The following is a 16,593-nucleotide window of genomic DNA, read 5'->3' on the forward strand; positions in this document are numbered from 1 at the left end:
GCACATGAAAAACAACATTCGAGCAAGGTCATTGCCAGTGCCACTGGACTGTGCAGGTGACATAAAAAACACCATTTCAGTGTAGCCATCGCCAGTACCGCCTGACTACATTACACTACCAGAGTGGTTGGCGTTAGGAAAGGCATCGAGCTGTAGAAACTCTGTCAGTTCAGATTGGAGTCTGGAGCAGCCATCTGGCTTGCCAGTCCTCAGTCAAACCGTCCAATCGATACCAGCATGGAAAGCGGACATTAAACGATGATGATGATGACATGTATATATATAATATATATATATATATATATATATACAAGATAAGAAAATGGAGAAATACATCTAAATCAAATATCAATTACCAGATAGTACTCAATCACATACTTTATTAAACCACCACATAAGAGACTGTAGGGTTAAATATAAAATGCAGAACAAGTCAGTGTACATAAAGGAATGTACATAAAAAAGTGTACATAAAAGGGTAATATATCATCAATATAAGCAACAAGGATATCCAAGGTATCCTTGTTGCTTATTTTGATTATAATCACCCCATTTAATTTATATGGATAATACCATACAAAATTCTGATGCCTTTAACTTAAGTACCATATTCATCTGAATCTAAATTTTGCTGAACTATATATTATATATATATATATATACACACACACACATATATATACATATATATATATACACACACACATATATATACATATATATACACACATATATATACATATATATATATACACACATATATATACATACATATCTCTATACACATACCTATATATACATCTTTCTATACACATACCTATATATACATCTCTCTATACACATATCTATATATACACATATATGTATACATATGCTGTTTCAGAACGGGTGTGTCAGAAATGGTTCGCTTGATTTCAATCAGGGAATTTTTCAGTAAGAGATGCACCTCGCTCTGACTGGTGAAAAGAAATTTACATCGACCAACTGAGAACTATAGTCAAACAAGACTGCAGTCTTACAACCAGACAAATTGCAGATATTCTTAACATATCCAAAACAAGTGTGGAAAATGAATTGCATAAACTTGGTTCCGTTTCTAAACTTGATGTTTGGGTTCCCCATAAATTGACAGAAGCAAATCTTGTCCAGAGGGTTTCCATTTGCGATTCATTACGGAAAAGGGAAAGCAACAAACCCTTTTTGAGAAGAATTGTCACTGGAGATGAAAAGTGGGTAATTTACAATAACGTGAAACAAAGAAGATCATGGAAAAAAGCAGGGGATTCTCCAAAACGAACACCCCAAGCAGGTCTTCACCCAAAGAAAGTTCTGTTATCGATATGGTGGGATTGGAAGGGTGTTATCTTTTTTGAACTTCTTCCCTTGAATAAAAGAGATTCTCAGAGAGGACTGGCCGAAATTTCTCTCCACACCAGACATTGACATGAAACTAGAATGTTTCATGTCTTCTGTGCAAGCCATATGCCAGAAATATGTCCCAGAGCACAAGGCCAAAACAAATAGGAGCAAGACTGTAGCAGTTTTTAAATCAAAGCTGGACATCTTCCTGTCGAGAGTCGCAGATGAACCTACCTCACAGCAAGAGGTGCAAATGAGGGTAGCTATATCAAACTGCATTCTTCACCAAGTGCCGCATATTAGAGGAGGCTCTTAGTAATAACAGTGTAGCACAAAACGGCAGTGCATCAGCATGGCCGCAGCTCTGAGCAGAAACAAGAAAAACGATATATATATATATATTTTTTTTTTCTCGTTTCAGCTCAGAGCTGCGGACAATCATTACAACATCAAATACAATGTGAAACATAGCAGATACATTAAAGAAAATAACATGCAACAGAATCAACAAGAAAACAACAAAACAAAGCATGCAGGTACAACACAGTCCGGAGACGAACAGTTCAAATCAAAACAGTACAATGTTCTACATTAAAGTCTTTCTCTTTCTTTTTCTCTTTAACAACTCTTTTCAATGTTCATTACAATCTCATTTCTTTTCTTCCTCCTTTCCTTCTTTCTTTTTCTTTTGACACATCAATTCTTTTTTAGTTCAACAATTTCTTTTTTTCTCTTCATCACAGATTACAATTTATGTCACAATTCTTTCTTTTACATTTCACATCAAAAGACAAACAAAACTTTACAGTTACATTTTCTAGTTACAATAGCCGTGCCTTTCCGCCGTAATCCCTCTCTTTCGCTCTACATGTTCCCAATGCTACCTGTCTGTCTTCCTCTATGTTGTCATCCTCTCGCTTGTCATCTCCCACATTCACCGTCTCCGGCAGACTGCTAAACTGCCCCGTTGCCAAACTGACCACGATCCCAACTCACTCTGCTTTTTAAAGGGTGGTTTCTTAAACTTTCCCTGACCGGAAAAGGGCAGAGGTCTCTTCGAAACTTGTTAATCTTTCCAGAAAATGGCAGAACATAAGCTTTAGCCGTCTGTTTGACGCCAACTGCCAAAACCAGGCCACGAGCACTCTGTTTCTCAACTGACCTCCATATCAATATAAATATATATATATATATATATATATATATTATATATATATATATATATAAATAAATATAGTTACAAATTGAGATAGGGTTGTAAATGCACCTTCCATGGATAACATATATCCATATACTGCTAGTGAAGCCCAACAAAGTTAATACATAAATTAATGATTGCGATGCAATCAATTCATTTGCTGTATTATATGGTCAAAGGTAAAATGATTTACCAACTATATATTGACCTACCATAAAAGGCTAATATTGGTAAAATGAGACATACTTATCTACATGGCCGAAACAGCTGTAAGATGTAATCTATACTTATATTTACTTATATTTATATTCTCTTTTATATATATTCTACTTATTATACAATATTATTCTTTTATGTACATTTTATTATGTACAACCCATGCTAGCATGGAAAGCGGACGTTAAATGATGATGATTCCTTTATGTACACTGATTTGTTCTGCTTTTTATATTTAACCCTACAGTCTCTAATGTGGTGGTTTAATAAAGTATGTGATTGAGTATTATCTGGGAATTGATATTTGATTTAGATGTATTTCTCCATTTTCTTATCTTGTATAAATAAATATATATATTAAGATAATATATATATATAATATATATAAATATATTAAAAATAAATATATAAATAAATATAAATACACACTACCGTCAGAAATTAATTAGCACCCTTGATTGCTCTTCACTCAAGGTATGTGCTGTCACCTAGTGGCCATATCTCGAACTATTGCTTTGTTGCGAGTTCACTGTTGCGCAGAACGATGACGTAACTTTGTTTGCAGAGCATTTTGAGAGTCACAGCCTTATGATGTTGACATAGCAGTGCAACAACAACTTGGAGTGCGGAGTAGACAAACTTCCTTGTTTAATAGATATAGGTAGCGCCTCGCAAGGACCGAAATCACACCATACTAAGTTTCTCATCGCGTAAGAACGTTTTGAACCAGCTCAGTAGATTAGATGTTAAATTTAAAACCTATTTAATGTAGAAATTGAGAAGTGCTAATTAATTTTCTACGCAAGTGTATATATATATAAAATAATATAATATTAATAATATAATATAATATATATTAAATAAATATAAATATATAAATATAATATATATAATATAATAAATATATACTATATACATAAATAATTAATATCATATATAGGAATAAATATATATAAATATAAATAAAGTAAATGGATAATATATAGATAGTAAAATAAATAATATATATATATAGATAAATTATAACTATATTATATAATAAATATATATATATAAATAAATATATATATATAAATAAATATAAATATATATAATGTAAATAAGATATAGATATATAGAATAAAATATAAATTATATGATAATAATATCAATATATATATGTTAAATAAATATATATATATATGTAAATAAATATAAACAAATATATGTAAATAAATATAAATAATATATATTAAATAAATATAAATTATATAATAAATAAATATATATATATTATAAAAATATCTATATATACAAATAATATTATATATATAAATAATAAAATATATATAAATAAATATAAATATATATATATAAGTAAATATAAATATATATAAGTAAATAAATTATAAATATATATATATATAGAGTACATATATAAATAATATATTATATATAAGTAAAATTATAAATATATATATATAATATAATAAATATATATAATTATATATATAAATAAATATATAATATATATAAATAAATATAAATATATATAAATAAATATAATATCTATAAATAAATAATATATATATATAAAATAATAAATATAATAATTATATAAATAAATAAATATAAATATAAATAAATAAATATATATATATAATAAATAAATATATGTATATATAAATAAATATTATAATATATATAAATAACTATATATCTTGTACTAGATAATAAATATATATATGTATATATAAATTCCATAAATATAATGTATATATAAATAAAAAATATATGTATATATAAAAAATAATATATGTATATATAACATAACATAAGCTATCTTTATAATATAATAATAATAAATGTATATACATAGGAAATAAATAAATAAAGGGATATATAAATACATAAATTATGTCCTCGGATATAAATAAATAATATATGTATATATAAATAAATAAATATTGTATAGTATAAATAACTAAATAAATGTATATATAATAAATAAATAATGTATATATAAATAATAAATAAATGTATATATTAATCAATAAATAAATGTATATATAAATATAAAATATATATAATAAATATATACCTAAATATATATAAATATATATATATAAATATATATATAATATATAAAATATAAATATAACTATATATAAATTATATATATATAAATATATATATATAAAATATATATATAACAATATATATATATATAAATATATATATTATATTATATATAAATATATATATATATAGATATATATATATATAATATATATATAATAATATATATCTATAATACTATATATAATATCTATATAGATAATATATACTAATATATATATATATATATATATAAATATATATATATATCTATATATAATAGTATATATATATAAATATAGTATCTATATATTTATATATAAATATATATATATAATATATACTATAGTAAATATTTATCTAAAATATTATATATATAAATATATATATATATATAAATATATATTATAATATGAATATATATATATATATAATATAACTATATATATATTTATATAATCTATATATCTAAATATATATAATATATAATATCATATATAAATCGATATATATATATATAAATATATAATTTTATATATATAAATATATATATATAAATATATATATATAAATATATATATCTATATATTTATATCTATATATATAAATATATATATATATATAAATATTATATATATATATATATATCTATAATATTATAAATATATATATAATAATATATATAATACCTAAATATATATATATAAATATATAATAATCTATAATATATATATATAAATAATATATATATATACATATATATATATAAATATATATATATTAATGATTATATATATATATATATATATATATAATATATCTAAAATATATATATATATAACTATATATATATATATCATATATATATATATAAATAAATATAAGTATATATAATATATTATATATAAATAAATATATATATAAATAATATATATATATAAATAAATATATATATATAATAATATGTATATATAAAAATCTCGTCCTGGCACCTGTGTCAGTGGCACATAAAAAACACCATCCAAGCGTGGCCGTTCGCCAGCCTCGTCTGGCACCTGTGTCGGTGGCACATAAATCACCCACTACACTCTGGAGTGGTGGCGTTAGGAAGGGCATCCAGCTGTAGAAACACTGCCAATTTGACTGGCCTGGTGCAGCCTTCGGGCTCCCCAGACCCCAGTTGACCGTCCACCCATGCTAGCATGGAAAGCGGACGTTAAACGATGATGATGATGATATATATATTATATAAAAATTATCTAAGTTTATTTAAGTTTATATATATAAAAATATAAATATATATATATATATAAAATATATATAAATAATATATATATAAATATATATATAAATAAATATATATATATATATATATATATATATATAAATATATATAAAAATATTTATTTATATATATACTATATAATATATATAAACACCACATTGGTATATATATATAATATATATATATACACACATATATGTATACGTACATACATACACTCCCACACACATAAAAGGAGACATGCTCGATAAAAAACGTAGAGTTTAATAATTATTAAAAGCAGAAATCGATGCAGTCTTAATTGTTGTTATGACATTTTACAAGTATGGCCTTGTACATACAAACATAAAACACACACACACACGCACACATGTGTGTATGCTAGATATAAATAGAGGGAGTTGCGAGTCAGGGGACAGATAGAGGCAAAAAGTGAGAGGAAGATAGATAGACCACAGAATGATGGATAGATAGGCAGAAAGTAAAATAGACAGACAGGAGAGAGGGAGAGAGAGAGGAGAGAGAGACAGCTAGAAAGTAAAATAGTTAGATAGAGAGATAGATAGATAGATAGCAAGAAAGTAAGATAGATAGATAGATAGATAGCCAAAAAGATAGATAGATAGCCAAAAGATAGATAGATAGCAGAAGATAGATAGAATATATAGCCAGAAGATATAGATAGATAGAAATAGATAGATAGATAGATAGATAAGATAGATAGATAGATAGATAGCCAGAAAGAAATCATAGATAGATAGATAGATAGATAGATAGATAGATAGATAGATAGATAGATAGATAGATAGATAGATAGATAGCCAGAAAGATAGATGGATAGATAGCCAGAAAGATAGATAGATAGCCAGAAAGATAGATAATAGATAGATAGATAGATTTATATATGACTAGTCTTTCGGAATAGCTGTATGTTTGCATGTCTTTATACATACATGCCCTTTTTGGGGGGTTTTTATCCAAATTTCTATGATGTTATTTCAATTATTTTTCTTCTAGATAGATAAAGAGAGTAGGACAGACAGACAGACAGAAAAATAGCACAGCAGACAGAAAGCGTGACAGACGGGTAGATAGGACAAGAAAGGCAGATATACAGCAGATGATGATGAGACAGACGACAGCAAGACAGATATACAGTCAGATAGTGGGGCAGACGACAAGCCAAATAGACAGCACAGATCGATATATAGATAGATAGATCTGTTTCAATTTTTAACGTATAGTCTCTGACATGATACGTAAATTATGGTTGTTGACGATGTTGGTTTTTAGCCAGACAGCGACTGCAACTAGTTGTCGGAAATCTCTCATGCTCACCACACATCACACACACACACCGCATCTGCATCTGCATCCATACAAAACCGTTCACGTCTTCATAGATTTTTCAGCCATTCAGTCAAGTCATGGTTGTCTCCAAAAAAGACGAAGAAAAATGGAGAAAGACAAAAAAAGTTTGAATGGAATCGATGACGAAATAAATTTCAATATATGTGTGAGTGTGTGCGCGCGTGTATTATATATATATATATATATATATATATCTATATATATATAATATATATATATATATATTATAAAAGGAAAAGCGTGGGTAATATATAAAATCTGGGGTGGAAAAAAAATGTGTGAAGAGATGACAAATGTGTCTGTCGTCTGTTTGAAGAGGGAGGATAATCATCTGTTGAGAAAAATGTGTCGTGTGTCTGTCATTGTAAGAAAAAGAATTGAAATAACATCATAGAAATTTGGATAAAAACCCCAAAATAGGGCATGTATGTATAAAGACATGCAAACATAGAGCTATTCCGAAAGACCAGCCATATATAAATATACATATATATATATGCACACGCGCGCGTGCAGACATACCTATATATACATACACACACGCAGACAGACATGAATTCATACACCAACTGCTTTGTGTTCAATAATTTGAGAGAAAATTATATATATATATATATATATATATATATAGAAATAGAGAGAGAGATGGGGGAGAAAGTGAGAAATGTCCATACATATAAAAACATATACACACACACACATATATATATATATATATTAAAATATCCATGAAGGAATTTAAACACCTGAACGCAGAAGGAATCTAATCAACTAAATAAAAACCTTTAAAAATTTTTGAGAAAAAAAAAATAGACATAAATGGAACTACTTATAATAATAATAATAATAATAATAATAATAATAATAATAATAATAATAAACTATTGTTTATAAATCAATCAGTAAATTGAGAGAGCTTTATCGATTACGTAAGATCCCTTGAATATTCGAATGTAGCAGAGATATTGGTGTGGCATTTTTGTGTGATTATTATTATTATTATTATTATTATTATAATTTTTTAATTAAAAAATAGTGTTGAAATAAATACATGAAATATCTCCCCCTGAAAGTAAAAAAAAACTAATCAAATCGATACTACAGAAAAAAGAGAAATCAATCAATCAACATATTTTGTCTGTTGATAAGTAAAGTATTATGCAAAGTAAAAATGGTAATAATAAAATAGCAGTAAGTAAGAAGGAAACTGCTGTGTCTGTGTCTTGTTTCTTCTCCTCCATAGTTATAAAACGTGGTGCAAGGAGAGACAAGCTTCTCTTTTCTCTGTTCATTCTTCGTATAAAAGCTCGGTCGTCGACAAAGAGTAAGGAATGAAGAAAGAAAAAAAAAGGCCGTCATCAATCAAATCTTTCACATGTAACAAACAAACACCGTTAAATATTTATTGTGGAACAGTTTTGTGGGATTCGAAAAAAAATCCATCCAGCAGCGCTGACACGAAAACCAAATAAATAATTAATAATAATAATAATAATAATATCATTGCTAATATATAATATATAAATGGTTTTGATTTTGGCACAAGGCCAACTATTTTTTCAAAAAATTTCTTTTAAGGAGAATGGGGGAAAAATCAGGCGATATCAGAGAATAGGACAAATACCAGAGACAAATAGGACAAATCACCCAAGTATTTAACTGGTACTTTTATTTTATCGACCCCTTCAAAAAGGATGAAAGGCAAAGTTAACCTCGGCTGGGATTTGAACTCAGAACGTCAAGAGGTAACGAATTGGAACATCGCAAGGCATTTTTTTCTGACGTTCAAACAAATTCTTCTTGTAACCTATCGCCCTAATTATAATATTTTTGTGCTTTTCTCAGCCGGAGGGTCCTTTATAATAAATAAATAATGCTTGGATTATTAGTCTTTCCAGTGAGAGAGAAAGAGTCACCAGTAGTAATTAATAATAATAAGCAAGAATTAGGGGGGGGGGGGCTCGGCTTCCTTGTGGCCCAGTTCACATTATTTATTTTATTTTTCCTCAGATTCCACGTTGTGAAATCTCAGTGAAATTCCTCCTCTTATGGCGTATTTAGAAGAAAAAAGCAAAAGAAAAAAGAACAAGAAAAACCGAAATTGCACCTTCGCTTTCTCTCGTTCCAGCAATCATTATTTAAAAACAGTTTACACAAATTCCACATATCTAAATAATCCGAGCATTTATTTGGCTCCTTTTAAAATCGATACATCGATATTCAAATAGCCATATATCATCATCATACATGATGATGACAGACGGCCAAATCGCTTCGCTTTTTGCCCTTCTTTCCCCCTTCTAAACGCCATCAAAACAAACCGGCCTTTGCGCTGTTTATATCATATTTTTTTTCCGCCTCGCCGTTAAATGCATTTTTGCCTTCTTTTTTTCCCCCGCCGCCTCTTGAATTAAATATCATTAAGGAATGTATGTATATACGAAAAGAAGAAACGGTCATCTGAGAATCAAATGGGTGTAAGACTTACGGTGAATACGTAACATTTTCCAAGGGTTTCCGAGCCGCTCTCTGTTCCTTAACGAGAACCCAGGGACTGTTGTTGTTGTCATGTGTGTAAACTCGGATAAGAATAAACATGCGTCTCTCGCAGTTATCTGCCCTTGGTTTCTAATGGCATAGAAAGGGAGAGGCGGCGGGGGAAACGGATGTAGAAATCAACTGAAAGCAAAAGTAGAAGCAAAAGAATAAATAAATGAATCAATAAAATATATTAAAATATTTTCTATGGAAGACCAACGAGAATATAATCATATAATCCTCACAGAAAACTACTTCACCGCATGGAAATGATATAAAAAAAGATAGCAACACTTTTTTTTCCTTTCTGTCAATTGTTAAGATCTTGTTGCGAGCTAGTAGAAACGTTAGCACGCCGGGCGAAATGCGTAGCCGTATTTCGTCTGTCGTTACGTTCCGAGTTCAAATTCCGCCGAGGTTGACTTTGCCTTTCATCCTTTCGGGGTCGATAAATTAAGTACCAGTTACGCACTGGGGTCGATGTAATCGACTTAATCCCTTTGTCTGTCCTTGTTTGTCCCCTCTGTGTTTAGCCCCTTGTGGGTAGTAAAGGAATATATATTCTTTCACACAGACCAGCCAACTTGGGAGTTAAAACTGAGAAGCCCGGACAAATGGCGTGTTGTTATTCGTCACTGTGATTCTATAATTATGTACCCAGGTATAACTCAAGCTTTCGTGAAGAAAAAAAAAAACGGACAAAAAAACATGGTGTGTATCTCTCTTTTACTCTTTTACTCCTTTACTTGTTTCAGTCATTTGCCTGTGGCCATGCTGGAGCACCGCCTTTAGTCCAGGACTTATTCTTTGTAAGCCTAGTACTTATTCTATCGGTCTTTTTTGCCGAACCGCTAAGTTACGCGGACGTAAACACACCAGTATCGGTTGTCAAGCGATGTTGAGGGGGGGGACAAATACAGACACACAAACATATACACATACATACATACATACATACATACATACATACATACATACATACATACATACATACATACATATATAAGGCGGCGAGCTGGCAGAAACGTTAGCGCCCCGGGCGAAATGCTCAGCGGTATTTCGTCTGTCGTTATGTTCTGAGTTCAAATTCCGCCGAGGTCGACTTTGCCTTTCATCCTTTCGGGGTCGATAAATAAAGTACCAGTTTCGCACTGGGGTCGATGTAATCGACTTAATCCCTTTGTCTGTCCTTGTTTGTCCTCTCTATGTTTAGCCCCTTGTGGGTAGTAAAGAAATACATATATACATATATACGACGGGCTTCTTTCAGTCTCCGTCTACCAAATCCACTCACAAGGCTTTGGTCGGCCCGAGGCTATAGCAGAAGACACCTGCCCAAGGTGTCACGCAGAGGGACTGAACCCGGAACGATGTGGTTCGTAAGCAAGCTACTTACCACACAGTCACTCCTACGCCTATAAAATTTGATAAGAACTTTTTATAAGAAGTTGCATAAGCCATTTTAAAAATAAATTATGCGTTATTTTTTCCGTGACCCCCCCCCATCACACTTTTTTTTTTACATGAAAACCTCTCTCCCTAAAACAATTATTTTCATTGATGTCCTATTAAAATAGCAAAATTAAAGTAGCAAGAGTCGTCTGTAAAAGATAGACGCATGTATAATAGCTGTGTGTTCCTTCGCAATCAGGAAGTTTCGGGTTCAGTCCTACTGGGTGACACCTTCGGCAAGTATCTTCGGGCCATAGCCAACCACCAGTACGGCCGATGCCTTGTGAGTAATCTGGCGGACGGAAACTCTGTGTGTGTGTGTGTGTGTGTGTGTGTGTGTGTGTGTGTGTGTGTGTGTGTACGTGTGTGTATGTGTGTGTGTGTGTGAATATAAATCCAACTAATAAGAAGACAAAGAAATCCTTTAACACATCTTTAAAGATCCGTTACAATTGTTTCTGTACCAACTGTGTTTGCAACGCCAGTTTAGGCAAAAATAAATTCGAAATGAAAATGTAACGTAATGCTTGCGATTTTAGATGTTAAAGTGGCACTTCACTTCATCAGACTTGCATGAAAAGGTGCGCTCTTACATTGTACGTCTTCCAGGCATTGTTTGTTTGTTTGTATCGAGAAGAAACAAAAAGTAAATAAAAGGAAGAAGACGAAGAAGAAAAGAAGAAGAAGAAGAAGAAGAAGAAGAAGAAGAAGAAGAAGGAAGAAGAAGGAAGAAGAAGAAGAAGAAGAAGAAGGAAGAAGAAGAATGAAGAAGAAGAAGAAGAAGAAGAAGAATGATGAAGAAGAAGAAGAAGAAGAAGGAAAAAGAAGGAAGAAGAAGAAGAAGAAGAAGAAGGAAGAAGAAGAAGAAGAAGAAGAAGAAGAGAAGAGAAGAGAAGAAGAAGAAGAAGAAAAGAAGAAGAAGGAAAAAGAAGGAAGAGAAGAAGAAGAAGAAGAAGAAGAAGAAGAAGAAGAAGGAGAAGAAGAAATTTCTTGACAACGTTTCAATTAAAGTCTAAATTCTAGGATTCTGCTTGGATCTTTTCTATTTGGTTGCCGCTTTTAATTTCTTCAACTTTTGTTCCAATTTGATTTCATATTTAGTGTGATGATGTAGTTTGGTATGGTAATCATTGATATGAAATTCATTTTCGCCATAAATCAATAAATAAAGAGTTAATAGTTTTCAAAATTTACAAATTTACAAATTTTGGGTAATTTTAGCCAATTGAAAGTCATAGATATATAAGAGCCTGTTTTTCATAGTAACAAGCCAAGCTGTTACCAAGCTGCTTGTCCACGTGGTCATTTTTCGCTTATTTGATGATTAAAACACATGAGGTATAAGTTGGTCGTGAAAGGCGGCGAGCTGGCAGAAACGTTAGCACGCCGGGCGAAATGCTTAGCGGTATTTCGTCTGCGTTACGTTGTGAGTTCAAATTCCGCCGAGGTCGACTTTGCCCTTCATCCTTTCGGGGTCGATAAATTAAGTACCAGTTACGCACTGGGTCGATGTAATCGACTTAATACCTATGTCTGTCCTTGTTTGTCCCCTCTGTGTTTAGCCCCTTGTGGGTAATAAAGAAATAGGTATAAGTTGGTCGTGATATGTACTAAAATAATAGTTAAATAAATAGGTTTTAAATCACGCAACAAAATTTTTTTTTGGGGGGGGTGTATAATCTTGTGGATTCCGGTGTGTAGAATACAATTTCGCAAAAATGTTCTGAAAATTCAAAGAAATAAAATTAAAATGTTATGAGAGGTTATATGGTGTGCGTAAAGCAGAATTCGCCAATATTTCATTTGTTTGCGGTTGACAACACGCGCTGTCACGTGCAAAATGACAGCTTGCAAATCCTGTTTTCTGACTTGGTAAAAATTATCAAACTTTAATAAACCTCTTAAACTTATGTGAAATATGAGAAAAAGCAGTAAAATATGCATTTTACGTGCCACCTGCACGGAAGCCAGTCGAGGCGGCACTGGCTTCGGCCACGATTCGGATGGTGCTTTTTACGTGCCACCGACACGGAAGCCAGTCGAGGCGGCGCTGGCATCGGCCACGAAGACTATAAACCAGACTAGCAACATCTCCATCAATGATTTAACGGTTTCCCCTATATTGACGAGGAATGTTACAGGTATCTAGGGTCGGATGAAAACATATCTTACAATGGTACCTATAACAAAACACGTGACACTAAAGAATATTAAAGCTGGATAAAGAAAATTTGGACCTCAGAACTCGCTGCATTCAATAAAACAGTGGCCCACAATGTGTTTGCGGTGCCAGTACTCATACCAACATTTGGGCTGCTTGATGCGATCCGAGCCATTGATGTGAAAACCCGAAAAATACTAACAAGCACACATAATTTCCACATCAACAGTGACGTAGACCATCTCTACATAAAACGAAAACAAGGCGGCAGAAGCCTAACATCGGTCCAAAATGCCTTTCAATGTCGCATCATATTCCTTCGGTAACATCTTTTAACCACCAAGTGTCGAAGTCCATTCTTTGACCAAGTTTGCATACTTGAGGCTGATAACATCATAACACTTGGAGGGCAGCTCCTTAAGCAACACTTTTTGTCTGATAACCTAGAAAACATTCCCAAAGAAGTCGCAATTAAGAAAAAAAAATTTAGGGTTAGGGGGAGGGAGAGGGTTAGTTACAGGATGTTGTCTCAGTTTTAGACGCAGCAAATGTTGTTTACCTAAATGGAGGTAATCGATTGGTTAAAATTGCCGAAATGCTCGGATTTTCAGACGAAATATGTTACAACATATAGAATTTTCTCAATAAAGCCAAGAAAAAAATGATGTTTTATAGACACATTTTACCAGTATACGAAGTTTTAAAGTGTTTAGTTAACTAGAAATTGTGTTGAAATCTGGCCTTCAAAAGGAAAAGATCCATGTTAGTTTCAGGAAAACGAAAGGTAAAAGAAAGGTGAAACAAGAGAGAGAGAGAGAGAGAGAGAGAGAACTCTATCGCAAATGTTAGTTTATTCATATCTTCTTGTTGGGCTCCCGTCATTTAGTGTGCTGTCTCTGAAGTTCTAAGTTCGTGGAATCCCATCCGCAAATGAATTCAAGGAAAAAACTGTTTTACAGCGAACACGATAGGGTCCGGTGAGCAAAGACTTAAACGTGACAGTCAAAGAAAAAACTGTTGATGTAAAGTCATACATAAAAGAAATACTAAAATTTTTTTCCCCAGCACACTCGCCAAGCTAGAGAGACGTTAGACGGATCACGTGACTTTTAAGAGAAGCAGACGTTGTCTGGCTGCCATATACTTTCCCCAACGAGACGGGAAGACGTGTCACTGCGACCCAATGCGGTGATTATGTTTTTACCTCTTATTTTTAATCTGTTTCAGTCATTGAACTGTGGCCACGCTGGAGCATCATCTCGAAGGGTTTTAGTCGAACTAATCGGCCCTAGTACTTTCGTTTCTTTTCGTTTTTTTTTTAATTTTCTTTTAAGACCAATATTTATTCTATGTTTTCCACTAAGTTACAGGGAGATAAACCAACCAACATCAATTGTCAAGCTGCAGCTGAGGGTGGGTAACAAACACAGACTGAGAGGCATATACAGACGGACACATGCACGCGCGCACACACACACACAAACAAACCTAACGTCAAGCTGCCGGATCTTTTCGGTTTTAACATAATTTCTAGGTAACTAAAAAATTTTAAACTTCGTATATTGGTAGAATGTGTTTATAAAACATCTTTTTCTCTTGGCTTTATTGAGAAAATTCTATAGTTTGTAAGATATTTGTTGTTGTTTTTTTCTTCAATTTCTGCAGTTTCAACCAATCAGTGACATCTATTGAGTTAAAAAACATTCTGTGCCGTATGAATATGTCCCTCGTTTAAGAAACAGATTGGGTTTATTTACATTTCTGAAGAAAAAACGATAAACTTCCCCCCACTCCTAACCCTAACCCTAAAACAGATTGAAATGCAATAGATCGATACTAGGGTCATAATTATGGGTGATAATTTCATATGACACCGCTAGAAAAAAACTGCCGTTCAAACCGAAAAGATCCAAGCTGCCTTTTACAGATCACTTCTTGCGCAGTTTTCGAAACCTGAGAAAAATAAGTAGAGGTGCAAATTTTGATTCTGCAACCCTAAACAATTTTAGGAGGTGCACTGGCACCTCCTGCATTCCCTGTTCCCGGGCCCACGTACCGAGCTACCAATTTCGGCATAGAACGAGTACAGCGCAGATTTGTTAGCTTGTAATTCGGAGCCACGCTCAACAAGTGAAGACTATTTTCACCTGTCTCAATCGAGGGAATAAAGGTGTTGTGGTACTCATCGTTTTACAATAGATTTATATCTTTGCGACTTATGCGTGCGAAAAATTAATCTGTTTGACCGCATAACAACAGGTTCGTTGATTCTTTGAAGGTATTGTTTTCTGTTATTCAATCCTTTTCTTGTGAGAAAAAAAATTTCTTTCATTATTCTTTTCATTATACTTTTATTTGAGAATAATTCTTTTTTTTTCACTAAATTCGTATAATTTTCTTATAATAAAAAAACAACTAAGAAGGACCTCTATTGTTCTCATTGTCTACCGTAGAGACGTTCCCATGGCAACGGATAGTTGTGACTGCGGTAAGTCAGCCATAAAGGTTTTTGGCCGGCTAAAACTACATAATTTGCAGAACCGCTAAGTTACGTGGACATAAACGCACCAACATCGGTCGCCAAGGCTTTGTCCGGTCTGAGGCCAAAGTAGAAGGCACTTGCCCAAGGTGCCAGGCAGTGATACTGAACCCGGTACCTTGTGGTTGGGAAGCAAGCTTTTTACCACACAGCCACGCCTGCGCCTGTATGTGTGTGTATATATATGTGTGTGTATATATATGTGTGTGTGTGTGTGTGTGGCTGTGTGTGTGTGTGTGTAACGGTTAGGTTTTTATTAGAGTATAGTTACCAATTGTAACGGGTAAGATTGATTAGGTACACAATATTATGAAATATCGGAGTCAGCAGTTGGAACGATAAAAAATTGTTATTATAACGTCATGTTGTAGCATGTG

At 31.9% G+C, this 16,593-nt stretch overlaps 1 protein-coding gene across 3 annotated transcripts in view; it reads right to left on the reverse strand.

Moving 5' to 3' along the window:
• LOC115224377 overlaps positions 1–10,166 on the reverse strand; it is a 49,390-nt gene extending 39,224 nt beyond the window's left edge. For all 3 annotated transcript variants that reach the window (XR_005003816.1, XR_005003815.1, XM_036513275.1), the window contains exon 1: positions 10,015–10,166. The gene's annotated coding sequence lies outside the window, so the exon portion shown is untranslated. The remainder of the gene's footprint in view (positions 1–10,014) is intronic.
• Positions 10,167–16,593: the final 6,427 nt, after the last annotated feature.

This window comes from Octopus sinensis, linkage group LG25, assembly GCF_006345805.1.
Source record: "Octopus sinensis linkage group LG25, ASM634580v1, whole genome shotgun sequence".
Taxonomy (NCBI): domain Eukaryota; kingdom Metazoa; phylum Mollusca; class Cephalopoda; order Octopoda; family Octopodidae; genus Octopus; species Octopus sinensis.